The sequence below is a fragment of the Psammomys obesus genome, unplaced genomic scaffold, assembly GCF_907164565.1.
Source record: "Psammomys obesus unplaced genomic scaffold, mPsaObe1.curated_primary_1811, whole genome shotgun sequence".
In the NCBI taxonomy this organism is placed as follows: domain Eukaryota; kingdom Metazoa; phylum Chordata; class Mammalia; order Rodentia; family Muridae; genus Psammomys; species Psammomys obesus.
The window spans coordinates 3,469,339-3,493,284 of record NW_026587032.1 but is presented as its reverse complement, the minus strand read 5'-3'; the positions used below and the strand labels follow the sequence as shown (position 1 = coordinate 3,493,284).

The 23,946-nt window shown below is 47.5% G+C and overlaps 1 protein-coding gene across 1 annotated transcript in view; it reads right to left on the bottom strand.

Moving 5' to 3' along the window:
- Positions 1 to 10,890, bottom strand: part of LOC129673142 (proton-coupled amino acid transporter 1) — a 33,963-nt gene extending 23,073 nt beyond the window's left edge. The window contains exon 1 of the mRNA XM_055602843.1: positions 10,785 to 10,890. The gene's annotated coding sequence lies outside the window, so the exon portion shown is untranslated. The remainder of the gene's footprint in view (positions 1 to 10,784) is intronic.
- Positions 10,891 to 23,946: the final 13,056 nt, after the last annotated feature.

The window sequence follows — 23,946 nt, the reverse complement described above, 5'->3', positions numbered from 1 at the left end:
AAGAATGACCTCTCAGGAGACCTGAACCTGGATGTTTCTTGAGGTGTCCTGTTCGTCCTCTGCCTTCAGCAGAGAGTGTGGTTACAGTCATGAAATCCCCTCTGGGTCACCCAAATCTGCTCCAACTCTACAGGGTCCCAGACCATAAACAAGCCCCTCCTTCCCACCAGGAGCTCAGTCCATCTCCTAGTCTCTGGAAGCCGACCTACAATCACCTGGAAAGAGAGTCTTCAATGGAGGTCTAGATCAGGTTGGCCTGCGGGCATGTCTATGGGGGAACTGTCTTAAGTCAACTGATGTGGGAAGACGCCATCTGCTATGGGCAACACCATCCCCTAGAAAGGTCAAGCTGAGCACAGACAAGCAAGTGAGCATGTCTGTATTCGTTTCTTTCTGCTCCTGACTGTGGGTACAGTTAACTGCTTCAAGTTTCCGCCATCTTGACTTCCCTGAAATTGTGATAAACCCTTTTCTCCTCTAAGCTTGGTTGCATCAGGGTCCTTCATCACAGCAAATGGGCTAGGGTGGAGTGATCAGGAAGGCTCACATCTTCACCTTCACCCTGGGCCTTTTTTTTTTTTTGGCCACGAACCTGAGTGCTGGAATATGGTGGCTGAGCACAGCTCAGAGGAAGAAGCGTGGGAGCAGGAGAGACGATGAGCTACCCTATCTTTGTCTCAGTGGCTCCTCTCCACAATGTTCTACTGGGGTTCAGAAAATTGATATCCCAAAGTACAGTACAAAGTATGAGGTACAGCTCTGACAGGCCCAGCACTTTGAACTAAAGGAGACCCGGAGGCTGCAGAAACTGCCAACAGCAGAGTCTGCTGACCCTCTCCTGTCGAGTGCCTCCCTCCCAACCTTCGTCTCTGAAGTCTTAGACACCAGAATTCTTCCCTAATCTGCAAAGCATCCACAAAACCTAAAATGGCCATACATGGAAGGAAGAAAAGTTCCAGAGGCAGGAAGGATCTGAGTGGCTGGACTGGCGGGAGTAAGTAGCTCAGTCAGCCTCCATCACCACACACTCTGCGACCTGCCTTTCCACACAGCTGCCCACACTGAAACAAATTAGCTCACAGGGGCACCATTCCCCCTGGGTCCTTCCATATTGTCCCCTGAAGACTCCCATGTCACATAAAATGTGGACTAAATAAAGACTTACACCCCCATTAATGAGTGTTGATGGTGACCTTGTGATGGGGAGGATGGATGGTGTCACACCTTTCCAGCCCTATGCCTTCTCTTAAATTTTTATAGATTGGCTCATGTTTAAAAGATGGTAAAAGAACTAACCCTCCCTGCTGTGCACTGCTGAGGGATGGTGAGGCTGGGTAAGAGAAGAGGGCAGGGCTTCTCTCGGCTAGGTGAAAGGTGTGCAGGCCCCCAGAATCTTAGCCCTTTGCTAAGGAGCCATCCCAGGTCACTTCAAGTCCCTCATTGCATAGACGAAGAATCTCCCCACAAAGATGGAGGGACTTGTCCTGTGAAACAGTAAGTAGCAAGGCAGCCTGGCAGCCTGTTGGTCTAGAAATGTCTATTGACCACAGTGTCAGGTGCTGTGGGAACTAAATGGAAGAGAGTCAACTTCCTATCCTTCAAGAATTTTCGGTCAAATAAAACCCGCCCCTTCTCCATCCCCTCAGCATGCAGACACCAGCCTGCCTCTGAGATGCTACCTCAGGTTTGAGAAGCCAGCTTTCCAACTGCCACCCTAACACCGGCTGCCAGAGGATGGCTCTCTGCCCAGGGCTCCCTTCTGGGGATGCCTGAAAACCAGCCTTGCCCCCAGCACAAGAGTGCTCCAGGGAAAGTCACAGCATCTTCCACCAACTTCAAGTCAGGAAAGGGGCTGTGAAGCCTCACAAGGGAAATACATAGTGGAAATTCAGTATAAGGCCTGTCTTAATCCACTTTCTGTTGCTGTAACAAACTATCTGAGGCTAGGGAATTTATTAAGAAATGAACTCACAGGGGCTGGAGAGATGGCTCAGAGGTTAAGAGCACTGGCTGGTCTTCCAGAGGACCTAGGTTCAATTCCCAGAATCCACATGGCAGCTCACAACTCCAGGGAATCTGATATCCTCACACAGACATGTAGTCAAAACACTAATGTACATGAAATAAAAATAAATAAAATTTTAAGAATGAGCTCACAGTTCTGAGGGTTCAAGTATCTGCTAGGCTTCCCTCAAGGGTCTCACATTGCCTTAGGCATGGCAGAAAAACAGAAAACCAGTGGGCAAGTGAAGGCACAAGAGTGAGGGGAGGTCACAAGATGAGATAGGACCAACGGAGAGAAGCCATGCTCACTTCCTAGCAGCCACTAACCCACTCACTCACTCACTGGGCAATTACATTAATGCCTCCATGAGAGTAGCAGCCCATGGGACTCTTAAAGACCCCATTATTTCTCAACACCATCACCTTGGGGACCAAGCCTCAACATGACTTTTGGTGTAGATGACGCACATTCAATCCATACAGCGCCTGCAAGCCCGGGGGGGGGGGGGGGCTCCCTGCTCCACTGCCACAGCCTCCCACTGAGAGTCTGAGGTTCCCACTGACTTGTGTGATGTGGAGATTCAAGCACATCTGGGAAAATAAACTCACAAGTGGACCAGGAAAAAAAAAAACTGCCAAGTACATGGATGTAGAAAGCTGAAAACCTCTGCCACTGAAGCGAAAGCTAGTAAGCTGATGTGCAAGCCAAGGGGCCTGGGTGTGAAGTTGGCCTCTGTCACCAATTCGCTTGGTAAAATGCTGAACAATTTTCTTTCCTATGTCCTTAGACTGCAAATGTATAAAGCAAAGTGGGAAGTGCAGACTGGGGCACCTCTGTAGTTTTAATCAAAGGATGTAATTACTTATGTGAACATCAGCTCATTTCTAGTCTCTTCCAACACACTGAGCGCATCTACAGAGGACCTTGTATGTGAACTGTGAATGTCACTGAAGGGCAGATGAAGGAGGAGTCCCCAACCCCTTCTCACTCACCACAAAACCAGTATGGCCAGGGCATGGTGGCACACACCTATAATCCCAGCAGTCAGGACTCTGAGGAAATAGCAATACAAGTTCAAGCCCTGGGCAATAAAGTAAGACCCTGTCTCAAAAATCTAACTAAGCCAGATGTGGTGACACAAGCCTAGGAGCCCAGCACTTTCAAAGCAAAGGCAGGTGGATCTCAGCGAGCTCAAGGCTACAAAGAGCTCATGAGAAAAAAAAAAAAAAAAGTTAAATAAAATGTAAAAATAAAATGCATTAAGATTTTAAAGAAACTGCCATGAACGGACTCTCAGTTTATCCCTGACACTGTACAGAGTCATATGGAAAAGCCGCAGCAGGCTGAAGCTAAAGCAGCTGCTCGAAAATAAACTGAAATCTCTAGATCTAAGGTCTAATGCGTGGTTACTGATACAGGAGCTGTGGCTTAGCAACTGTGTGCATATTGATAATGGATGGGGGATGCCATTTATAGTGGCTGGTTAATGATAAACTTAAAATACATCAATAACATAGAAACACATGCTAAAGAGTTGATGGTGATTGCAGGCTGCACCAGCGAGGGGAAGAAGCAGGCAGAGAGTAGCATGTGGCTCAGGCATGCGTTGCAGTGTGTTCCAGGCAATGCCCTGAAAGGATCGTGAAATTATAACACACTGTAAACCTAGGGCTCAAGGCCAGGACCACAAAAGGGCTAGAAATCTGATAAATAAGGAGGTAAGGAGAACATCCAACCTTGTGACTAGTGCTATAAAATCTGTTTTGTTTTGGCTTGTTTTTGTTTTTGTATTTATGATGGGAATCAAACCCATGCAATTATAGGCTAGGACATGCTCTCCCACTGGGCTATAGCACCAGCTCCTCTCTTATGCGCATTTTTGTTGTTGCTGAGACAAAGTTTTGTCCTTGAACTCACTCTTGAGATCTTCTGGCCTCGGCTCCCCAAGTAGCTGGGATTACAGGCCTACACTCCCAAGAGGCCTACACTCCCAAGCCGGGCCACAGAAACTGTCTTTAAGGGCTGCCACATAGATTAGACTTGTTCTTTGGGACCTTAAAGATCCGTCGGAGCTGAGACTGACAGATGGAAAGAAGGGAGGAAAGAAGAAGGGAGGGGTTTGCTTGTTACAGGAAGAACCTACTATTATGTTTGCACAGTAGTCCGAACAAATAAGATCATTCTGGGAGAAGCCATGTTCCCCGGGGCTTGGTCCCATCTCAAGTATCTCATAAGCCAGGTGTGGGAGAACAGGCCTGCAATTAAGCACTCAGGATGTGGGGACAAGAAGGATCACAAGTTCAAGGTCATCCAAGGCTGGTCTGGGCTACAGGAGATCCTGTTTCAGAGACAGTGAAAAGGAAGGAAAGGGGCGGAGAGAGAGATTCCATCTCTGGCAAGGCTAGGCAGCAGTCCATTCTCAGTCGGTACTTTGAGGAAAGTGGACACAGCTACTTCATTCTACACGGGGCTTCCTCTACCTCTTCCTCCTCCCCTGCTATGCCACCCTCCCCGTGGGCTCCCTTGAGGAAGCCTGGCATCTACACTAACTAGTGCAACTGCCAACTCCTGCCCCCTCAGGAGATTTAATGGGACCTGTTAACGAGAAATGAGGGTTGTGTAATATGAGAGAGTTGAAGCAAGCTTGTCTTTCAGGATCTTGAGCAGAGCAATGGTTTATAGATTATGTGTGGTCCATCAACACAAGGCAAAATCTCTTCCCACAGTGCCCACAGAGAGAGACTGAGTCAGGATTTTCAGGATGGGCTGCAAAGTGAGACAAAACAGACACAGTAATCAAAACTGACCCCTGTACACACTAGAATAAAAATGACACAATACCTCATGAATCTGTAATTTGTATTGTCAATGTGTCACAGAAATACTACTTATATATTAAAATAAAATAATTACTTTTTGTCCTTTTGTCTAAGATCAGGTGTAGAAATTGCAAAGGCAAGGATTTTTTTTGCTACATTTTAACGCTGTTACATTAATTTGGGGGGGGGAATACTAGAATGTGCACTCTTATCTTTGGCTCAACTCAGCCACAGCTAGGAATCCTTATTTAATTTTTTTTTCTTTCTTTTGGACTCGGGCTCTCTGTAACCCCGATCGGCCTCAAACTCTCCACCGTCCTGTGTCAGCCATTCAAGTGCTGGCTTACCCGTATGCACCCCAACATTCAGCAGGTTTGGTTTTACTGGGCTTCCTAAGTGACCCAGATCACAGTAATTTACATGAAGTGCTTCAAAATGTATACTCTTACTAGGATGCCTACACTTAAGGCCTCACCGCCCACCACAGGTGGGCACTGGTAATTATGATTTTAAATAGTTTTTATGATTTATTATACTTATATGTATGTGTGTGCATTTTTGTGTCAGAAAAGGGCAACAGAGCCTCTGGAGCTGGAGTTATGGCCAGCTGTGTCCCTCCCATGTGGGTTCTGGGAACCAAGCTCAGACCTCTGGGTAGAGGAGCAAATGTGCTTAACCTCTGAGCCATCCATCTCTCCAGCCCACCATGAGGATTGCCCATTATTCTAAGGTCATGAGTTGGACCTTGGAACCCAGAGCAAGCAGCAAATTCTTCTTTGCAGTGCTAGAATTCTTAAGACATGAACAGAGGCCATAGGCTGGGTTGCCCAATTCGGCCTACAAAAAGGGAAGTGAAAACATCTTATAACTACAAGAACAGTTAGAAACAGCACCAGGCAGCAGTCCCCCAAAGCCACCGGAATGTATTCTGCAATCCAGCCTCGTGCATGCCTGAAGGAGTCCCATGCCGGGGCAGCCACAGGACAGCTGCTGTCAGCAGTGCTCGGTGACTAAGGAGCAGGCAAGCATGCTCAGTTTTCACACACACTAAGCGCTAGGGCCGGGTGTGACTTCAGAAGAACTTACTGCAGCTTCTCGTCCAGAGTCAAACCAAGGCACGAACAGAGATGGCCTCACCAGCCCCCAGACATAGAAAGATCACCTGAGATTCCAAGCCAGTGCCAGACCAATGCCCTTCTACCACCAGATGGTAGAACGCCTAGCCCCAAACTAGCCCCAGAGCTGGCTCAGGTGGGGGTGGGGGGCATTTCTGCACGGCTGGATTGAGGAAGGCAACCTCAGCTAAGTCATTCTCTCTGTTTTGTCTGGACTCCTTCATCTGAGAGATGTCTCCAGTACACCAAGTCATACTACTGTTAGGAAGATAAGATAAAGGTCAGGTGTGTTGCCTGGCACACAGCGGAGCCTCGGTGATGGTAGTGATTGTTACCATGGAGACACCCTGGACCAGAGAAAGATTCCCTACAGTAACATTGCAGAGCTTTTCCCACTTAACAGTCTACAGGATTGTCCAGATTCTTGCCAACTTGACACTTCAAGCCAGGGTCACTGCATTTATTAGTCAGGGTTCTCTAGAGGAACAGAACTGATAGAAAAAAAAAGTATATGTATATGTGTATATATTTCAAGAATTTCAGTATACATATTCAAGAATTTTAAGAATTTCAACATATACACAAAGAATCCAGTAGCTGTTCAGTCCACAGGGACAGATGTTTTGGCTGGTCTTCACCATATGCCAGAATCCTGAAGATGGGCTCTAATGCCACCAAGTGTGAGGGCAAGCAGGCAAAAAGTCAGAACCTCAGTCTTCCGTGTCCTTTATATAGGCTGCTACCAGAAAGCGTGGCCCAGATTAAAGGTGGATCTTTCCACCTCAAGAGATCTGGATTAAAAGCGAGGTTTCCCACTTCAAATAAATTAATAATAATAATAATTAATAATAATATTAATAATAAAAAGATCCCTCCCAGGTGTACCCAGCTACTTGGGTTTTGGTTAATTCCAGGTGTAGTCAAGTTGACAACCAAGAATGACAACCACCATGGTCACCTGGAAGAAGGAAACTTCACTTGAGAAAATGCCTACATCAGACTGCCCTACAGGGGAGTCTACAGGCCATTTTCATTGATTAATGATTGATGTGGGAGGACCCAGCTCACTCTAGGTGGTGTCACCCATGAGCAAGTGGGCCTGGTCGGTGCGAAAGAAGGCCAAGCAAGCCATGGGGAGCAAGCCAGTAAGCAGTGTTTATCTGTGGCTTCCGCTTCGGTTCCTGCCTTGATTTCCTGCTCTGAGTCATTCATGATGGTTGTAAGCTCTAAGATACAATAATCCCTTTCCTCCCCAAGTTGCTTTTGGTCATGGCATTTGCCACAACAACAGAAAGCCAACTAGGACAAGGACTGAGATGGGTCCCTAACTTGGAAATGTTGAGCCAAGTGCCAAAGCCCTGCAATGCCCTACACAGACAGACTGTTGAATTCAGGGAGAAAAGCACAGAGGAGCCCCACCCTTCCCTCCCCCTGCCTCCACCCCCACTCCCAGCAAGAGAAGCTCATTGAGTCCTGGCTTGGGTGTCCAGGCTTCCGAGAGCAATGTGTTGGGAGTAACCCCAGATTTGGCATCTTGTGGTTTCCATGCTGCGAACCTTACATGCCAGTCTGTGAAGCAGAGGTGCGCATTTTACATCTGGCCAAAGGAGAGAGGCATGAGACCCCCAAGGCCCTGGGTTTGGGTCAACAGACTAAATGTGGCTCTCCTCCGCAGGAAAAAGAAAAGTCACATTAAAAACGAGGAAATCATGAAATTTGCAGGCAAATGGTGGGACCTAGAAATGATCATCCTGAGTGAGGTATCCCAAAAGCAGAAAGACACACCTATAAGATAGGATAAACATACTAAAATCTATACACTTAAAGAAGATAAACAAGAAAGAGGACCCAGGGTACAATGATCAATCCTCACTTAGAAAGACAAACGGGATGGACATTGGATATAGGAGCAAACAAGTAACAAGACAGGAGCCTACCACAGAGGGCCTCTGAAAGACTCTGCTTAGCAGTGTATCAAAGCAGATATTAAGACTCATAACTAAACCTTCGGCAGAGTGCAGGGAATCAAAAAAAGGAGGGAGGGGAGTTAATATGACCTGAAGAGGACAGGAGTTTCACAAGGACCAAATATATCTGGGCACAGGGGTCTTTTATGAGACTGTTTCTCCAACCAAGGACCATGTATGGATGTAACCTAGAGCCCCTGCTCAGATGTAGCCCTCGGTAGCTCAGTATCCAAGTAGGTACCCTAATAAGGAGAACAGGGACTGTTTCTGACATGAACTCAATGGCGGGATCTTTGACCTCCCCCCCATCCCCCGAGGGAGGAGCAGCCTTGCTGGGCCACAGAGGAGGACTTTGCAGCCAGTCCTGAAGACACCTGATAAACCAGTATCAGATGGAAGGGGAGGAGGTTCTCCCTATCAGTGGGCTTGCAAAGGAACAGGGAGGAGATGAGGGTGGGAGGGTGGGATTGGGAGGGAAAGAAGGAGTGGGATACAGCAGGGATACAAAGTTAACAAACTGTAACTAATATTAAAAAAAATAAAAATTAAAAAAAGAAAAGTCACTACAGGGACATGATTCTACAAAGGGTTGGCAGCAGCTGTGGGGGCCAGTGAAAACAGAAAGAAAGCCATTCACCAGCCCAGCAAAAAGTCTAGCTTCGAGTCAGGGGGAAGAAGCGACCAGAAATCCAGAAGTTTAAGAGCTGAGACCCTCAAGAGGTGAGAGTAGGGGCAGAAAGGAAGACAATGGGGTGCTGATAATACAGCTGTCTGTAAAATCCTCACAAGGACCTGAGCTCACTTCCCAGAATGCAGGTGAAAAAAGCCAGCACAATGATGCCCTCATAATCCTGGTACTGGAGAGGTAGAGACAGGTGACTCCACGGGGCTCTCAGCCAGCCCAGCCCAACCAATCAGCAAGCTTAGAGCCAAGGAGACTCTGTCTCAGCAAAAGTAGACAGTGCCTGGGAAACACACACACACACACAAAGAGAGAGAGAGAGGAGGAGGAGAGAGAGGGAAGGAGAAGGAGAAAGGGCGGGGTGAGGAGGATAAGGAAGGAAAACATTGCTGTATTTAGGTCAGCTCTCTACCCAGCACAGCAATTTCACCTGCAACATTCCCCAAGGTGATCAGTTAAAAGCCCAGCGACAACTCCCTCTGGGGATATGGAGGTCCACGAGGTATCCAACACAGAAGAGAACTCATTCCTTGAAAGTTTTCACGCTCAAAACCACTTCACTTACTATAACTGATCTTAAGTGTAGTCTCCAAAATAACAAAATAAACAAACCCCTCTCTCCTTTATAGACTCGGGGCTAGACAAAGACAGCTAAAACATGGATGAGGCTGAATCTACAGCCACAGGCTTTAAAGAGAAAACAGAGACATAAAAACAAAGAGGCTGTAGTAAGCGCATACGTCACCAGGGCAGACACAGCCTCGAGTCAATGCCAAGCGCTGAGAGCCGCGCCTCTTACTTGCAACCTCAAGAACATCTGTAAAGGAATGTGGTCCATGGATGAAAATTAAGGGCCGAGATGCAGTCTAATGGAAGAGCGCTTGTTCAGGATGTCCAAGGCCCCGGGTTCCAGCCAAACACAACACAACAAACAAACAATAAACCCTACACGTTAAAGGTACCTGTTTGCTGCAAATTAAGATGCAAACAAGAGCCAAAAGAGGTCTCGGTCATGAGAAAGACGATTAAAATTATTTTCAGTTGCCAGTGTCTAGCTTAGCCATAATTTGGGGTGGGGTGGGGAGGAGGAGCATTCAAGACATTTAGGAATGGGTACAGGTAAGATTCTTTTTTTTTTTTTTTTAGAACAAGATCGGGTCTTGTTGTAGGCTAATGCCTACAGTATTCACGGAGAAGCAAATCTCTCCGAATAAGGGCAAAACAAAAGCAAAAACAAAACAAACAAACAAAAAAACCCAATGGGAGTATCAAAACAAAAGGGTCCCAGGAGACTCAATCAAAACTATTACCATACACTGAAAAATGTAAACCCAAGTGGGAATTCGGAGTCACCTAAGGCGTCAAAGCAAAAGGCAAAAGCTTAAATACTCTCTGCAGATTCCCCAGTGTCAGTTCCTTTCAGGACACTAAGTTGCTATCCTGTTTCAGCAAGACCCCCACCCCACCCCAATCCATCCACATAAGCAGTCGCTACCTAAATCTGCCAAATTACAGAAAACAAAGCAAATGGTCTTCAAGTTCCCGTCAGAGCCCCTCCTGGCCCCTCCAAGTCTATTCCAGCTCCTATTTCATATTTCCATGTGACTTCCACAAAACTGCAGGACGATGAGAAACGAAGCCTACAGAGTGATGAGTTTGCAAAAAGAAAAAAAGAAAAAAAAAAAAAAAAAACACCAGGGAACGGAACCACACCCAGAGCCCAACCCGGGAGCGGAGAACCCAGACAGAGCAAACCCAACAAGGACGCGACCCACGCGGAAGGGACAAGTGGCTTCTCGCAGGGCGAGTTTCCCCGCAGAAGGCGACGTGGCAGAAAGCAAACCGCTGCAGGAGTTGATAACCCTGTTCCGAGGATATCTCGGAAGCCCCCACACAGCCCTGGGCCTCAGTTTCCCCTACTATCGGAGGAGGGGGGTGGCAGTCTGGTAGCCTGTGACCCCAGGCAAGGGTATGGCTCGTCCAGACGCATCGAGAAACGGAGGGTTGGCCCTACCGGGGCATCGGTGAGCCCTTCTCCATCTGGGAGCCGTGCCTGCACATCTGTCAAAGGGGCTCAGAAGACCTCACCTCCCGAGGGACCTGTCCCTGAACAGCAGCATCTGCTTGGCGGGAGGTCGCGCGCTACAGCCGGAGGGGACTACAGCCGGATTGCAGCTCAGGGCGCGCCCTACTCACCGGTCAGCCCTGCCGGGCCCGGGATCCGGCTCCTGCTCAGCCCACCCCGCGCAGCCTCAGCTCCGACCCCTACCCATAGTGTTTTAGTCGCCTGGACAGACGCTTCCGGGCCCCGTCACGTGACACTGGCTTCCCAGCCCAGGTCACGTGTTGCCCCGTTCCATGCTCCTCCTCCTGGACACTTGTTCCTCAGCGTCATCTGGCGGCTTCCAGCTGCCGCTGCAGAAAGGGCCACACTTCTGGGACGACCACAGCTAAGGTGACCTAGACTTTGAGGCTGTCCCCAGAGAAGTCGGCATGCAAAATATCCCTAATTTTTACTCTTGCTGGGTTTTATTTTTGCAGCATATGTCAGTGATCGTGTACCGGTTTATAATCACAAATACACATCTTTTGAAAAAAATCATGCAGCCAGGCCTGACAGGAGAAGACTGCAATCCCAGCGCTGGATAGCATGAAAGTTCAAGGCCTGTTTGGGCCACAGAGTGAGTTCAAGGTAACTTAAAGACATCTTGCCTCCATGTAAAAATTTTAAAGGGGGCTCCTTGGAAAATGGTTTACTGGGTATAATGAGGACCCGAGTTAAGATTCCCAACACATAAAAAAGCCAGGCATGGCAACGTGTGCCAGTAACGCCAGGGCTTGGGCCTAGAGGCAGAAGGGTCCCTGGGTGTCTTAGACTGACTGATCTTGCTAAAACCTTGGGCCCCAGGCTCAATGAGGGACCCTGTCTGAAAAAAATAAGATGGTGGGAGCGACTCAAGGAGAGAAACAATATCACCATCTGACTTCCCAGTGCTCCACTACACACACACACACACACACACACACACACACACACACGCGTGCGCGCACGCTCCACATACCACCACATACACATATACACACATACATATACTCCATACTCCACACAGAACACACACATAGATGTACACACATGCATATTCTCCATGCTGCACACACACACACACACACACACACACATGCTCAGTAAATAATAAATGTGAAATATTTCTTTTTTATTTTTAAGAAAGAAAAAGGAAAAGCAGTAGCGTGCGTTCCAGGAGAGTCCCTTTCCACACTTCCTGGGCCAAGATCCCCATCGGTGAATGAAATCCGGCAGGACATGGGGAGATTGGCTTCCCCTCCTGCTGAAAGCCCTGCAACAGAAAACCGGCTTGATGTGCTGTGTAATAGCCTGACACTTCCTGCAGTGTGGTGAAGAGTGACCCCAAGGTCCATCTTCATCACTTCCCGCTGGATGGCCCTCTGAGCAGTCTTTGGGCTACCCATCTAGAAAGTTCAATTGGAAGCCCTGCTCAATTCTTCCCCTTCCCTGGTTGTCTGCAAGTCACCTAAGCTCTGGCACCTAAAGGGGTCATGCCGCAGAGAGATCTCAGATAACTCCTTCTGTGCCTAACAGTAGGGGGTCATTTCCCTTCTCCCCTGAGCCCCACCTGTGCCCCATCCTCAGGGGTGATGGACTCTGCTCAGCATCCGCTCTCCTCTGCAGAAACAACATTCTCTGTTCCATCTTCAGTACACTCAGCTTCCATCCCCTGTGCTGAAGCTCTTAGATCATACAGTGTGCCTGGGCCCATGCAAAGTTTCCTTGTCCCTTAACTGATTCCGTTGCCACGGTGGACCTTCAAGATACAGGGTGGACACTGGCGATGGCCCCTCCAGCAGCCCCCTTTTCCAGAGAAGGCCTCCGGGCCCTGGTTCAGTGAACACTGTGTAGCCACTGTGGCAGGGATGAAGAAAGCCTGGCCCCCTTTTGTCAGTATCCCAGGAACGATGGCACTGTTCACACTCATGGATCTTTGCTAGAGAGGAAGCATTCAGCACTGTTAGAGTTTAAAGTATTTTGGAACACGATCAAGGACTCACTAAGTGGTAGGAATGGAGTAGACTCTCATTTTGGAACAGCGGTTAGAAAAGATAAAATTGTTATGAAGAAGGCCAGGCATGAGGACACCAGGAGCTAGAGACATAAGAGGCGCTGTGCCACAAAGCAGATGAGCAGCAATACTGAGGAAATTAAAACAGCCGTGGAAGAAAGAATGACACTCGAGGGAGCAAACGCCAAACGTCAGGAAAGAAATGATGCCAGATTGGCACCTCTGGAAGGTGTCTGTCCTTAATTACAGGCTCAGACATCCTGCAAGTCCTCACCTTGCTTTCTGAGGGAGGGTTCCTCATGGGCCTGGAATTCACCAAGTAAGCCAGACTGGATGTCCAGTGGGCCCCAGGAATCTGCCTGTCCCCACCTCCCTAGCACTGAGGTTACAAGCCTGTGCCACACAATGTCCAGCTTTTTTACGGAGGTGCTAGGAATTAAACTTGAGTCCTCACGATTGCACAATCAGCACTTTGCCAACTGAGCCATCTCCCTAGCCCAACTTTTGACTCTTTTCTTATGGTTTTGATGACATGAGAGGAGACAATAACAATTTTTTTAAAATACTACAAATAGGTTTTTTTTTTGTGACAAAGTATTTAAAGATACATTGTGACAAGGTACTAAAGATACTGTGTGTGTGTGTGTGTGTGTGTGTATGTGTGTGTGTGTATGTGTGTGTGTGTGTGTGTGTGTGTATGTAGCATCACGCCATATGATACAACACAGGTGAGTGCCACAACCCAGTACAGAAAAGAAAAGCTATTGAAGTTATAGACACAGCAATTGAGATGCTAGGAAAAAGATTTCCGAACTATTTGAAATTCCATTCGTTCTGGGGTTAAAGGGGACACGCTCACACATTCAGCATGAAGGAGAAATGGGCAATCTGTAGGAACATAGCAGGCCTGGGGGTAGGGAGAGAGCATGATGCCAAGATGCCAATGGGTGTATCAGTTTACACAACCTGTGGATGGTATCAAAGACAGGGTGTCGGAGCACAGGGACCCAGGTGAGGCATACCCCTGTCCATGGTACCTAACTGAGGTTGGTGCACCCAGACAGATCCTAAGGCAGCTGGAGCTCCCGAGACAGTTATGGCTAGCCAACATTAGCTTTGTTGTTTTGCACCAAGAGCTTTCAAAATGCTATCATCTTCTGCCTGACACAGGCAGGTCAGGAAAGCACTGGGCAAGAGGGGCATTCTAAGCATATTTTGTTCAATCGGAGACACTTGAGAATGAAAGAGGTTGTATGGCCATCAGGATTATGATGGAATTGTCCTAGGTAATCAAGGATGGGGATAAAACACAGCTATGTAAACTGTGGGTTGTGGTCCTGGATGGTGTCATGTAACTAATGTGGTGGTGGTGAAAACTTAGTACTGATCAGAGGTTTCTGAAAGTGTAGTGGAAAAAAAAAAAAACTTCAAAATCACATTTATACAGAATCTGGGGTGTCTCTTCAAGCTCTCACCATAGTTGCATTGAATGAACACACATACTGGGTGCATGGCTATGGCACACAACGCCAACAAACGTAGCCTGAAACACCTCGGCTATGTTTCAGACTTTCGCATTACATGTTATAAACATACGGTGCATTCAAGTTTCTATCTTATAGAAGCATAAAGCTGACTTATGAAAAACAAAGACTTAATATTTTCCTAAGCTCATTCCTCAGCATGTGTCAAATCTATCTACCTTTAGGTGAATTTTATTAAGAGGTTTCATTTTTTTTTTTTAATTACAGTTTGGGGACTGCAGAGATACCTCAGAAATTAAAAGCCCTTGCTGCTCTTGGAAGGGACCCAGGCTCAGATTCCAGTACCTTTGTAGCAGCTCAGACCAGTGATCCCAGCTCCCGGGGATCCTCCGTGGCTCCTGCATACGCTAGTGTTGTGCATACAAGCAAGCAGGCACACACATACACACATGTAATTTTAACTTTTTAACTTTTCAAATTGTATTTAGTTGCTGACTTAAGGGTCAATTTTTGAAAAAAAAAATATTGAATGTCTTGAGATAGCACAAATGTCCAACAGTTTCTGAAATGACCCTACACAGACTTCTGCCATTTCATACTGCGTATTTATATAAAAAAAATTTCTCAGAATTTATAATCAGAAGACTGACATTTGTTGTTGTTGAGACAGTCTCTTGTTTAGCCCTGGCTGTCCTGGAATTTGCTTTGTAGACCAGGCTGGCCTCGAAATCACAGAGATCTGACTGCTCAGCCTCCTGAGTGCTGGGATTAAAGGAGTTTGTCACTATGCCCAGAGACAGAACAATTTTTAAAATGTGTGTATTTATGATTAGTTAGCAGTAAACGTTTGATGTTTATGTCTATTTTAGATACCTGTGTACCCAAGCTCACAAAAAACAAACAACAACAACAAAAGAACTTTCTCAGGCAGAAAGGGATCAGCATTGGGAAGAAGTTTACTGTACTCTAATACAGAGTGATGATAGCCTCCAAAGATAGCTCCTAACCTCAGAGCCTGTGAGAAGACTGCCTTGGAAGGCAAAGAGGCTTTGAGGATATGACTTAAAGAACCTGAAGTGAAATTACCTCGTATATTATGAGCTCAGGGGTTACTATAGGAGGGAGGGAAAGTGTGGGGAGGATAGAAGCAGGGGTCATGAGCCTGGTCTACAGAAGTCTCTAAAAGCCGAAGAGCAAGGAAATGGGTTCGTCTTTAAAACCTCAGAAGGACACAACTCCTGAGGACACTTTGGCTTTGGGACTCCCAACCTTCAAGCACAATGACCAAATAAACTTGTGCTTTAAAAATCTGTGTGCAGTTATTATAGAAGGAATAAGAAACTCAAATGGGTGCTATTTATAATCTATAACAAATTTGGGGGCTGGAGAAGATGCCTCTGCCTTTAAGAGTGTGCACCATTCTTGCGGAGGGCCCAAGATCAGTTCCCAGCACCCATGTAAGGTGGCTCACAATCATCTATACCTCAGCTCCAGGGGACCCAACTTGCTCCTCTGCCATCCAAGGGTACCTGTACTTCGTGTGCGCATACATACATGCACATAAATTACAAACTCTATCTTTAAAGCAAGGTTGCGCTGGAGGAACATGGTCCAAGAACGTAATAGGTGTCTCTGATCTCTGCTGCTTCAGCCACACCAAAGCTGAAAACGTGTGCAGTCTTTATCCCGCCCTCTGTCCCTCCACTTCCCTCACCTCTTACTCAGCCCACAGCTTCCTGACTCTTAGTCTTCAGGGCCAACTAGTAGAAAAAGACACTGCTGAAGAGGACTCTTTCAGGGCTTGAGTCCAGGCAGCTTATGAAATGTAGAGCAAACCTTAAGTCCCCAGCTATGGTCTTGGCAGACCTAGCATTACCTCACAATGGTGACAAAGGGCCCTGATCACTTAGATGAGGGTAATACTTCCTATGCCGCATCAAAGCATTGACATAGGGGCCACATAGGGAAAGGCAGAGCTCAACTCTGCCACTTCCTAGCCCTTCCCCCTGGGCTCCAACACCTCCCTCGTGAAATGAGTTAGAAGGAAGCTCATTGCTCCCAGGCTTCCTGTTCTCTGGGCCTTTCTTTCCCCAGCTTCAAGAACTCTCTCATTCTGGAAAGGACGGGGTAAGCCCAAGGTCAGCCACAGAACCATTCACACGGCCAGACAGCCTGCTGAGGCACGTTCACCGTAGGAAGCCAGACCCCTGTGAAGACCTCTGTGCACAGTCATGCTTCCTGATGAGCATCAGAACCCAGGGTCGGCCTGCGATCCCTCACTTCAACATCAGGGTTCCCTGCCCACAATATACCATGTGCTCAGGTGAGAACACACGTCTCCTCACTTAGACTGGAGGTGTCCCTGCTCATCATCTGCCCCATAAAGGGACAAAATGTGGAACGTGGAGGGCTGTTTCTCAACACCGATTTCAACTGCTCCCCCATATCCTTCCAGTACTACAGAGGTCAGAAAAAAAAAAAAAAGGAGCACTAGAAAGTATCTCATTAATGCAAAGTTCTCGGTGGGGTAGGGGAAGCCTCAGGTGACAGGAGCCTAAGCCATGGCATGGAGCCTGTGTTTCCAGGATGATGATGACGAAAAACAGAGACATCAACTCCATAATAAGAGCACTGGAGACTCAGAGTCTCGACACTGGGGACATTTATTTTATGACTTTGCAAAGCCAGGTGTCAGGCCAGAATGATGTGTGCTGATTTAGCACAGACAGCCGGTTCTGTAACCCCAATACAAGCGCCTTCCTCCCTGTTGTTTGGCTGAGAGATCAGGAGGGTAAAATATCACACATCATGTGGGCCTTCGCTTTCCCTCCACCACCTACGTTTGTATGCACCACTTTGTCACAGCAGCAAAAGGTAACTAATGCAGACTTCTAGAGACTAGGAAGGTTGCTGGCAGGGAGGGGAGGGAAGAGGGCTTTAGGGCAGAAGAACAGATAGACAGGGTCCGGGTCCGTGCATGCTGTGTGTGTGTGTGTGTGTGTGTGTGTGTGTGTGTGTGTGTGTGTGTAAAGACAGTGAACTCCAAGAACTTGTATGATTAATGGGGATTAACGATTGAAATATTAAGAGAAAGCTATGAGATACTGGAAAATTCTTTCATTTCTTCTTTCTCTCTCTCTCTCAGTTTTATGAGACAAGGTTTCTCTGTGTAGCCTTGGCTGTCCTGGAATTCCCTTTATAGACCAGGCTGGCTTCGAACTCACAGAGATCCTCCTGCCCCTGCCTCCCTGAGTGGAGGGATTACAGGCATGTGCCAGGGTGCCCGGCTAATGAAAAAAAGTCTTTTCTCAGTGGTCTTCATTTTATCCTGAGAATCAGGAGAATGCAAAGGCCCCGTGTGACAATCCCAACAGTGCGATGTTCAAATTAAGTTCCTATAGAGTTTGGAACATCCTCAACTGGCACGAGATCATTAATTAAAAAGTCATCAGTGGAAGGCAGTTCAGTATCAGCTTCACTATTTCTCATCCACTGAACCTTTTGAAGAAAAAAAAAATCACAAAAGGATTCAAGCTTTAGATCAAGTCAGAGGAAGGACAGGAAGCATTTAAGAGCTGGGCGTGGTAGTGGGGCGGGGGGGGGTGGTGCGGGTGGGCCGTGAAGTGCTGGCTTCTGGACATGGTAGGTTCACTGTACCTGTGAACGCATCGCAGCTGTGGTGACCTGCATGAGACCAGGCCAACGAGGTCGGTCAACATTGTGGCAGGCAGCACTAAGCGGACTCAGTGGACTACCAAAAACACAAACAAAACAAACAACAAAAAACAGTGACATGTTGGGGGGCCTCAGGGGGTGTGGCAGGGGAATTAGGGGTAGATATGAGTAAGCTACAAGGTATCAAAGGATAAATAGGATATTAAAAATAACAGACTAGAGAGCTGGCTTAGAAGTTAAAAGAGCTGTTTTTCCAGAGGACCCGAGTTCAGTTCTCAGTTGTTGGGGCTCCTGCTCAGATGGAAAAGCACCCTGGGACTCTGGAGCCCAGGAACCACACAGCTCTGAGAGGAAGCCTCCTCAGCAGAGGCGTGAGGGGGAGCCCTGAGGGAGGAGATCGCTGGCTGAGCTGGAGTGTTGACAGATGAGGGTATCCAGAGGTGAGCTGAGGGGCTCAGCAGCCTCAGGCTTTCTCCACTTCTTTGCTTGTTTGCTTCTCGGCTCCTTCCAGTGAGAAAGTTACACCAGACGGCAAATCCATAAAAGAGATTTATTGGCAGGGACAAATCCAGGGTTTGGAAGGACGGATGCCTCTGGTCCTGGGAGAAGAGAGCAGGGAACTGGACAGTAGGCAGGGCTTATTTAGGAGTTCTTAGGGGGCGGAGCTTTCCAGGGTGAGGATTAGTGAAATTTCAAGTCCTAAACTTGGGGGAGCTCAGGAATTGGTGAGATTTTTCCTGTAGGGCAGGGTCGGAACACTCTCCCACCTGGGAATGATAATTACAGCTCTTAGGGCCATTAGGAAAGCCTGGGTGGCGGGGCCTGGCTGCCAGAGCTCCTCAGGCGGAGGCCTGGCCGCTCTCCTGCCCTGAGGGTTTACAAAGAGAATCCACAGCCTTTCCTGCCGGCATGAATAGCCAACACCAGCACCCAGTCAGATGTCCACAGCTGCCTGTAACTCCAGCTCCGGAGGAATCTGACCCCCTCTCCTGGCCTGTGCAGGAACCCACACACATAACCACACACACAAACACAAAAGCAAAAAATGAAAACAAATTTAAAAAATAATAAATGAATAACTAATAAAGCAAGTCAGAAAAAATACAAGACTCAGAGGTACTAAGGCACAGGAAATACGTGTGAGACTATGTATTAATGTGTGTGACATGGATATAGATGTACATTAAAATGCATCCACACAGAAACTATTGAGAACTGATAGAGGGAATGTGGGATCCAGCAAAGAAGGTCCCTGAACCTAGGGCCTCAGGCATGTGTGGCAAGTGCTCTGCAGTGCCAGCCCCTCCTGTTCCTTTTAAACAGCTTTCCTTTTGGTCCTCCATCAGCAGCGGGAGTGTGAGTTGGAGTTGTGTTCCGTGTGCCACGTCTCAGGAACGCGTGCACAGATTGCAGGTGCCCGGGGAAGAAAGATGACGAGAGCGCTGAGTTTTCTAGACACCATAAATAAGGACTCTGGAGTTTTGTTCGGTCTTGGAGCCAGGGCAGCCTCTGCTGCTTTTTCTTGCTTTGATAGGGAGAATGCTATATATTCTGGTGCTGTATGTTCTGTTCACAGGTCACCTTCCTCCATAAGCTTGGTGGTGCTCCCCCTGCTGGACCGAGCACAAAGTGCAGCCCCTGCAAGGAGGCTTGCAACAATTGCGTAATTGCGGTTGTCTCTCCCCTTTCTTTCTTTTTTTTTTTTTTTCTTTTTCACACTCATTTGTTTGTGCGTACACATACGTGCAAATGTGTGTGAGTCAGAGGGAGCCGCACTGAACACAGCCGCTCCCCAGGTATTCCTCACCCCTCTGGCTTCAAGGTCCTCATCTGTAGAAGAGATATATCCTTCCTACCTGTCTTCCTCCTGCGGTAGCCCTGCACGGGTGGGCACTCTCTCTGTCTGCAATATTTCCTTAGATCCCCAACAGCACCTTGTTTTGTTGTTTTGTTTTGTTTTTTCCTCCCTTAATTGTCCACACCTTTGAACAAGGAAACTCAAAGGTAAAAGAAAACATTCAGTCTATGCTTAAAGTTGGGGGGGGGGGGCGCGATGCCTCCAGCTGCCTATCGCTTACTTTATTTCACAGAGTTCTGTGGCCAAGAACATACTTCTCAGCCTCGAACTTAGACGTGGGAGGATTTTTTTTTTTTTTTGAACTGCTTCCATCTTTGTCTCTGCGTGTGGGGGGGAGGGTGGGGCTCAGATCTGGGCTTCCGCGTTTGACATTCCCTTTGCAATTTCAGAATGGACGGACAGTCGGTTCTTGAAAGAGTCAATTTGGTAGAATAGTCTAACACACCAAAGGCACCTACTGTGTGCCAGACACACAGTAGAGGGTTGGGGAGGCAGCTCGGTTGGTAGAGTGTCTAGCGCACACAAAGCCCTGGGTTACACCCTCAGCCCCCTAAAAACCCTCCACCAGGGAGATAAAGGCAGGAGAATCAGGGGAAAAAAAATCATCTACTGCAGAAGTGTTCAAGGTAGCCTGGGCTACATGAGACCCTGTCTCAAGAAGGAGAGGGTGGGCAAGAAAAGGGGCCCAGAAAAGAGGAGGGTTGAGCAGAAGGGAGCAAGCAGGGTGATCAAAACGTATTTCATCGCTGGCAAACATCAGCGGCTTCCCCAGGGGAAGCCTGAGAACAGAAGTTTTTCTAGCCCCTCTCTTTTTCTTACAGTGTGTGTGTTTTTTGGGGGGGTGGAGGGTGGGGTTCCTGCATTCTTAATCTGTCCTTTAAAGTTTTTTAGCTGTGAAAAAAAAAAAAAAAAAAAAAAAAACTCTGTGTGGCTTTAAAAGTCAAAAGTGCCAAAGAAAGAGTGATATTTCTGCCCAGCTCTCCACTATGTCTTCTGCTTCTCAAGTGTGTGTATATACAAGTATGTGTGTAATCGACCGATTCCCCTGGTGTGTATTTGTATTAACTGCTGGTTGTTCATGTGTGCGATTTTTAATTAAAAAAGCTTCGTGTGTGTGTGTGTGTGTGTGTGTGTGTGTGTGTGTGCTACAAAGCACATGTGCAGGTCAGAGGACAGCCTTGTGGAATTGGCTCTCTTCCTTTCCACCTTCATGTGGGCCCTGGAGATTGAACTCAGGTTGTTGGGCTGGCATGGCAAGCCCCTTCATCTGCTGAGCCTTCTCACTAACCCCGGCCATGTAGCTTATGGCAATAACAATCATCTAACTTGTTCTTCAGGGTCTCAAAGTCTTTTTTTTTTTCCCTAAACAACAATTAACATTTTGGCCTACAGAAGCCCACCAGGGATACAGAACAAAATAAAACACATAGATCATATCTCTTGTCTCAATGACCTCAAGCTTTACATCAGAGCCTGCTCAGCCGGGCATTGTAGACATGTTGACCATTTGAGAAATATTTCATTCCTGAGTATAACGTGGGGCTAACTCCACCTAAACTTGTCTAACATCTTACCTCCCTCCCTTCAAGGCTCAAACCACCCGTGGGCCACCATGACTGTAAACACCAGGAGAGGAGAAAGGTGAGGTGGTGCCCACCTCAGGATCTCAGTCCCACGGGACTGTAAACTAGAGAGCCTAAGAGAGGTCAGTGGAGGTCAGGTAGGGTAGGGGAGGCTGAGCAAGGGAGAGAGATTGGCTAATAGATAACAAAGTAACAGCAGGTGAATACACTTCTGACTCTGTTATAGAAGGATGTTAATGGTCAGTTATATTGTATCATGTAAGATAGCTACAAGAGAATACTTTAAAAAAGAATGACAGAATCTCATTAGATAACCCTGGCTGGCCTGGGACTCCCTACATAAGACAGGCCAGCCTCCAGCCCAGAAGTCTCCCCCTCTTCCTGGAAAGAGCATGCATGTCTCTCCTTTTCACTAGCCCGGCACATCTCTTCTTACCCTGTCTGTAACTCTCCAACCTGCTGGCTTAGAGGTTAATTCATGGGCAGGCCCCTGCTTCTCCTTTCTTTGGCTACTCAATAAAGCCCATTTTGACTCCAGCCCTTGTCCTTTGGACATTGGCCCACTGGCTTTTCCTTGGGATTGATTAGCTTTTGGACCTGAGCTTTGAGAAAACAGACATCCCCTTGGGAGTAGTTGTTCTGGAACCCCAAACTAACAACACAATACTATCAGCCACAAATAGAGACAACATGCATCAATGCGAAAGCATCCCTGGAAGAGAAGCAGAGCAAGATGGGTGAGGCGCAAGCTCCTCCTTCAGTCATCTTTCTCCACAGAACCCCATTCCTACCCCAAACTACCCCCACAAGACCTGAGGAAACCAGGTCATGCCAGGCAACTGGTTTCCAATGTAAGAAATAGGAAAAGCTAAATTGAAGAAAGCGAGAAGAGATGTCCGAGTCACTCTTCCCTCTCTGCTTCAAGCTGGAGGAGTGTTGGGAGTTGGTCTGATGCTAATTACTGGCCCTGAAAATCTGGTTACTGCCTGGATAAACCTGCCTAAGAAATTAAAACCTGGACAGGGCAGAATGGGGTAGGCATGGCTAAGGTTCCTGGGCTTTGAGTTCAGGAAAACAATGTGGAAGTCTCGGGGTAGATCGATACTGCGAGGTGGGGAACACAGGAAGAGAGGAAGAAGGAGGACACCATGATGGGTTAGTGTGGAGAAGAAACCATGTAGGCCAGGAGGAAGGACTCCAAGGATGGCATGGATGGAGAAAACACCAAGATGAAAAATGTAAGTATTGATAAGATTATGGGTGGAAGGTAGCCCAGATAAGGATGGTTAGGGCCGATGGCATTGGATGAGGGCTGGGAGGTAGCTGATGAGGTTATTGAGACATTGTAGGTGAAATAGCTGCCCAGCCCAAGGTAAATAAGGCAATTATGTCTTATTAATTGTGATAGCAGATTAAACAATACCACGGTGATAATTATAGGGCAATAAATGATAAACACTGTTTAGCCCAGTATCGTTTCTATTTACTATAGCAGGGGAAATTTAGTCCGTACTAACTGGATGAATGAGCATACCGTCCCATCCCTGCAGCAAGGAAGAAGGCAGCCCCACATCTTCATTCACTTGAGTAGTGGGAATGGGCCCAGGGCTGGGTCACAGTTCTAGCCCTTCTGAGGCAGGGTAGCAAAGCAGAAAAACCATGTGGACATAGGTAGGAAGTCATGGAATATAGGAGAACCCTTCTTCCCTGTGGGGCTTTTTTGCTGAGAAAAGCAGACCACTTTGGGTGCCGCTGATTATGCCCTTCCTACACAAGGAGATGGTGTATATTTCCCAGAAACACTTTGTCCAAGACAATAAGTAAACTCAACTTGCATGGAACCCAAATGATGTAAAACCCTGAGTTTCTAGCCCTTCCCTAAGCCTAAACAACAGCACCGATAAATTCACCTTATGACATTGCCTACAAGAGAAAATGCTTTCAGATGGGATCAGATGCAGAGACCCACAGGCAAACATTATGTGGAGAGAGGGGTCTCCATCGGGTCCCTCCCCTGGGAGCTCAGGGAACCCCACAGTAGAGCAGGAGGAAAGATTCTAAGAGTTAGAGGGGGTGGAGGTTGGCAGGAGAATGTGGCCCACCGAGTCAAATAAGCAGAGCTCGGAGACTGAAACAGCAAGTACAGGGACGGCAAAGGTCTGCACCAGCTCCTCTGAATGTATGGATGGGTGTTAGCCTGGTGACTTGAGGGACTCCTAACCCCTTTTGTGGGAGCAGATGTGTGTTGTGGATATAAACTTGTTTTTGTTCTGGTCCCAGGTGTGGGATGCGGGGCCGATGGTCCACATGCGGGCTCTGAGAGGAGCTCTTTGCCAGCTGCAGATGGTTTAACTCTGAGGACTCTGGAGAGAGAATAAATGCCAGAGCCCAGAGAGTGGAATAAAGAGAAAGTACAAGGCTGGTGCTGCTTCCCCGCTTCAGCTCCTATTGCTGTTGTTGCATTGAGACAAGAAGTTGGAGATCTCCTGTAAACGAGGATTGGATGGATGGGACGTGCTCCAAGGAACCCAACAACCTAATCAATAGGAGGCAGCTCAAGAGAACTGTTCCCCTCTCCCACTAACCCTTTCTCTCTCCTACCTGGTGTTGGGGTATTGGAAGGGATTGGGGTGGAGTAGGGAGAAAAGAGAAGTGTAAATA